The sequence below is a fragment of the Malus domestica genome, chromosome 11, assembly GCF_042453785.1.
Source record: "Malus domestica chromosome 11, GDT2T_hap1".
Classification (NCBI taxonomy): Eukaryota; Viridiplantae; Streptophyta; class Magnoliopsida; order Rosales; family Rosaceae; genus Malus; species Malus domestica.
In genome coordinates, this window is record NC_091671.1 from 23,139,959 (window position 1) to 23,145,958 (window position 6,000).

Consider the following 6,000-nt stretch of genomic DNA (forward strand, 5'->3'; position numbering starts at 1 on the left):
ATGGGTTTAAAAGCAGCATTGGGGAAGGAAGGAACGGGGGAGGAGGCCTCGGTCGATTTCTTTCGGTTCTATCTTCTCAAACTCATGTCTATCTTTTGTTTTAACTTAAGGATTGTGTGTAACTAAATTTTTAGTAGTTATGGGCTGTTTTGAAGCCCCGAATATGATTGCAATTTTGTTATGACATTTCGTTGAATTACTTTTATGAATGGATGAAAATTGGTTCACTACTTGTCTCATTGATGAATTCTTTATTTGTTTTCTATGGATGCATACGTAGTAAGCATATCTAGGATTCTAATGCTATGAATATGTGTGTGCCTGCCCTTGTCGAATGAGGACCTACATATGTTCTAGAGTAGTACTTGTTAATTGCGATCAACATGTGAACCAATTTCTAGGATAAGTAAGACAACGCCAGTACTTACGATGCCTTGTGATGACTCAAACTCTTTTCGTTCTTAATGATTTCTACTTGTTAAATCTATGAACACGCCATTCTAGATTGCATGTTAGGGACTAAGTTAAGTTGAAAACGCCATTCTCTTAACATACTACGTAAGAAAGAGTAATAGGTTGAGTTCTAACATTGAGCCAACTTGAGCATCTTCATCCGGAAATAAAAGGAATTTGAATGAAACATAACATGTTTGCATGATTATTTGGTGGTGGATAGTAATTCCCCAAACTCGTTTTTCTTAATTTATGAACTATTTAAAATTTGTTTCTGTCCTGTTTTTGTTCAATTTAATTTAAATAGAAAATCAACTCCAAAATTCCCAAAAATTTGTGTGAGTGTAGCTCTGTATGTCTAGTGTTTTCATATAAAATTTCGTAAACTTTAGATAAGCGTAAGTCAGTCTAATAATTATTTTTTGGTGGCTTGTCAGTAGGGACAGGGACATTTTAAGTAGTTAGATAAAACAATCTTCTGCGGGAAAGACCCTTATTTTCATATGCTACAATTGACAAATCTTAGCTTTAATAAGGAAAATCAATAGGACATTTGTGTGCTACTTTGTGGTGTGCTTTTAATCCTATCAGAAGACAATACTACCCTATTATGCAATGATTGGGTGTTTGATGGATGAACATGGTTTTGTGGCTAAGGTTTCAATGAAGAACACAAGAGGTAGCTTAAAGCTAAAATCAACTATTTTCTGAAAATGTAAAACTCCTAGAGAAAACAAATGAGCATATAAAATGAATTTAAGCAAGCAATTTCAAAGATATATTTAGAAATATTCGACGAAGAACATTACCCACAGAATATGCTCGATGCTTCTAGGAGATATGAGATGGAGATGAAAATAAAGCTTTCCAAAAAACTTTTCCAATCTTTTACACCAAAAAACAAATGAACCCTAGATTGATCTTTTAAAGAGGGTTTGATGTTCGTTCCATAATTAACACTCTCCTAGACACAAACTCTCTCATAAACCTAGAAGTCTATAGACACAAACTCCCTCATAAACCTAGAAGTCTATAGACTAAGTGGCAGCACCAAATTGGAAATGTCCAAATTTATAGCAAATACACAATTCAAGGATAGCAAAAGCACAAAATGTAGTAACAATTAAGCACAGGTAAGTAAACCAACTCCCTCAGAAAGGATGCATGTAATGAAATTGAACTCCACCAGAATTGATGCTCTTCATGTACACACACTCCCCCATAATTCTAAATCATGACTTCATTTATTTGACAAGGGACAATGACTTAACAGAAAATAAAGATGTATATTGACACATGAATTTGAGCATAAGCATAGAAAAATGTACCTAAACAACCAACGGCAGCTTATTAAGATTCTAGTGACACACCCTGACCGAAGTTGAGACGTGATGGCCGTCACGTGAAAGTGACATAGCCAAGTGCTCAACAAAAGTGTTACTAATAAAAGAAATGTGAATAATTAAAAACCAAAATTAAACTAATTTAACTAGAGATACTATGGAAGTGTGTGAAAGTGATCAAATATAAGATACATGCACATCAAAACATAGGTTAAACGAAAGTGCAGTCAAATTAATTAAGTACTAATTATACAAACAGGGAGAAGATCCCTACTTTTATTTATGGAAACGTCAGAACCGCCGTGTAGTCCTCGTGAGCCACCAAAGACAAACAGCTACCTAGAACTTGGAAGGGTGTAAAACAGAAGGGTGAGTGGGCAAAAACAAAGCTTTAGAAAAACACATTTATCTTTATCAACATAATAACCACTGTCTGTAAAACCTGTATAATTTCCAGGAAATATTAATATGCACGTATATAAAAACAATGTTCAAGAGCAGTGAAAACAAAATTATGCCATGTCATAACGTTCAACACTAAAATATGTAAGCCAAGTGAAAAGTCGATATAAATTAGCATGCCAACCCGAGTCACCTAACGTGACCTATACGACTGGACCTATAGCTCATCAACATATGTCTACACATGAATCGGAGTCACCTAATGTGACCTGTACGACAAGCTGGGTGTAAATAAGTACGCTCAAGTGCTACGATCACGTGTAAGCTATGCAATAGATCACGGGTCACCTACGAGTCAGAACCACCTATTGTGGTGTGTACGACAGGCTAGCATCAAAACTTGGATCCAAGGTGAGCGTGTGGTGCAGGAGGTGAACAATCACATGAAAGTTGTGCCCTGGCCTCGAGCGGGAGCACTAAGACCAGGGTGTAGCATAATAAGCTTTAAATGAGTAAATGCATAGCGATATGCAATGCAACAAGATGAATCACATGACTCACCTGAAGCTTACCTGAGCCTCCGCAGCATCAAATTCATACTAATGCAACGATATAGTAATAAGCGGTATAGACATGGCATACAAGGCATAAATTTCTTTATAAAAGTTTTTTTTGGAAATCGTAAAGCATATATATATATATATATATATAAAGCAAATGCCCACTCAATAATAAGTAGTAGAATCGTAGCCCCTTAGCCTCACTTGTACACTCTCGTTATCGGGGTACGTCTCACCTATATGTGATACAACTATTTTAACGTTAATTCGATAACACATAAACAAAGCCCAAGATTAATTCCTCATACGTTGCTCAAATGGGGTGTTTGAATATACCAACGCGATCTACTCGACAGTACGAACACACACATATTTTTAGAAAAAAATTTGGACACCGGACGCACAGGCACACGCCGTCCGTGTGACTGATGCCGTTAGGAATATTCTGTCAATTTGATAGAATATTCTATTAAATGTAACTGACGGTACCTGACGCTGTTAGAATATTCCGTTAAAGTTAACGAAATATTCCCTTTCTTCTCTGGTCACTCTGCCGGTCTTGCACTCGTCGGTTTCTGAAAAAACATTCTAGAGCTCATAACTTTGTCATTTCTCAACCAAAATCCATGAAATTTATATTGATTTGAAGGTCTTGAATAGTAGAACACATTCGTACCTAATAGAAGTTCAAAATGCAATGGAAAATGGTGGGAAATTCCCTCGATACTTCTGGCCAACTCTGCAACCTTCCAAACTCGTCTATACCAATGTCCACTTCACTCCAAAACCACTTCAGGGTTAGGAAAGTTGGGTGAATACCTTTCCAAGCCTTAAAATCTCGAAACCACACCGAGATAGCGTCAGAGCAAACTTGACTCCTCGCCGGAGCTTCTGGTTTCTCATGTTCCTGTTATCTGTTCGATGAGCTAAGGGTATAGCTGAGTTCGTGAGGTCAAGATGAGAATGATGGTGGTTTCCAAAGACTCGGTCCATGAGGGTTTGATGATGATGGTGTATGTGGGTGTCACGACGCAGAGAGAAGAAGGAAAGAGAAGGCACAAGAAGAGGGGAGAAAGTATACACGTGTGTGTGTGTGTGTGTGTGTGTGTGTGTGTGTGTATCCTTCTGATTAAGCAGAAAAAGAAAATGTTAAGCCCTGATTGGGCTGCCGTAAGAGAGGGAGAGAGAGGACTAATTTTGATTAGTTTAGATGAGATAATAGTCCAAATACATAATAGGGTCCAAGGAAATAGGAATTATGGTGGTTGGTCTGTTATTTTGGTCTGTTTTACAACTCTGATTCGGCCCTAACTCACGTCAATGCGCTCGTGACGTCAAGTACAATCTAATTACGATAGTGAGGAAATTAATTTAGAAATGCATGTGTACATCCACTTCGCTAAGCCAACAAGGGCAATATTGTCACTTTACACACTAGAGGAGGAAATATATATAATAATTTGGGACGAGTCATCACATCTAGAGATCGAGATAACAATTGAATCATTGCACCAATAAATTACAGCTAAAGCACAAGCCATGAAAGGGATAAGAAAAAGTAGTTTGAGACCGTTTTGGAAAGTATGGACCAAAAAATCAAATATCTAAAGGGCACATTAGAGAGAGAGAGCATAGCATGCAAAACTTTTAGCAGCATCAAGAATGAGACTTCCATTGTTTAAGATATGACTCGGAGGCTTAACCTTTGGATAGAGGAACCGTAGGGTCCTGATAGGCTTGATAATGGTAGGCTTCTATGTCATAGTGACCAGTGAACAACTCAGAAGGGTGCATACTAGCAGCAGAGGTGAAAGTGAAACCTTAGAGATGTTCGAGAAGGTAAATTCCTAGGATACCATGAAGAGATCAGAACCATAAAAGGTAGATGAATGGTTGAGATGAGGAGGTCAAATACATAAAGTGCATTAACAGAATTACCTCAATATTTTAATTTTTTTTACAAGAACCACTAACTCGATAGAAGAGAAAAATGTCCATTTAAAAACAGTTTCCTACAAAAGCTCAAATCAAAGTATTCAACCAATTGGGACACCACAAAGAAGAAAAAGAGATCATAGAAGACAGTCATAACCTTAGCACCAATAAACAACAGCTAACAAGACAAACCACAAAGGGAATGAATGAAGAAATAGCTTCAACATCTATGCTTCCAAGAGATAGTAGACAAAATACTTGAATTAGAAACATGAAATGCAACTCTCAAAAGACAAATATTCAAGATTATACATGGACAACAATACTTAGACTAACACTTGCTCATGAAGCAACAATGATGTGTCAAGGTATAGGAAGAGGGACAAGTGATAGCATTCTTGAAATCATAGCTCCATGCTACTAGTCCCAATGTTAATTCAAAGGCTAACCAAACTTTTAATAATCTATTTGAAGGAAAAATTTGTCCTAGCTAAGAACAAGTATGAACATTTGAATACATATGCAAGCTATAAACACTTTAAAGTAGGCATGCATCCAAAAACAATTCATAAAACCCATGACTTTCAAAGCCTAGTATATGGTGAACCAAAATAAACTCTTTAACAACATTAAAGAGAAAGAAGAATTTAGTGATTCTTTACCCTTGAAGCTCATCCTTGATTACACAAGGGATTCACCCAAGTGGAGGGCCTTCAAGTCACCTCCAAGCTCCTTGAATCCTTCTTGTGTTTTCCTCCCTTTAGTGCTCCTTTGGAGATTAGAGGAAATAAGGATTTGTTCTCCAAAACACCAAAAGCTTGATGTCTCTAAGTCTCTTCACCAAGGTTGTATCTTGTGAAGATGAAATGGATGACTAAGGGAAGAAGAGATTGCTAGATGTCCCTTCCCTTAGTGGCCGGCCTCCTTAGAAGAAAATGGAGAAAATGTTTCACCCAATTTCAACAAGAAGAACCCTAATGAGAAAATTGCTATAAAGTTGCTTTTATAACATTTTCTTTGGTGAGTGGCAAACTTGTAATTAAGCAAGCTTGCCCATTCACCCTAATGGCCGGCCTCTCCTTGTTATTGGGCTAATTTGCCCATTTTGTTTTTGTTGTCATACAACTTAAACATAATGGGCCTTTTGGACCAAAACGCTTTTGGGCCCCGAAACCCAAAACCAACATATAAGCCCAATACGAACCTTTCGTAAAATTAATTAACTAATGAATTAACCTTGACCATTCTTCAATTAAACCATTTAATTGCTTATCCATTTCATATAATTTCTTCACATACATCCTTAC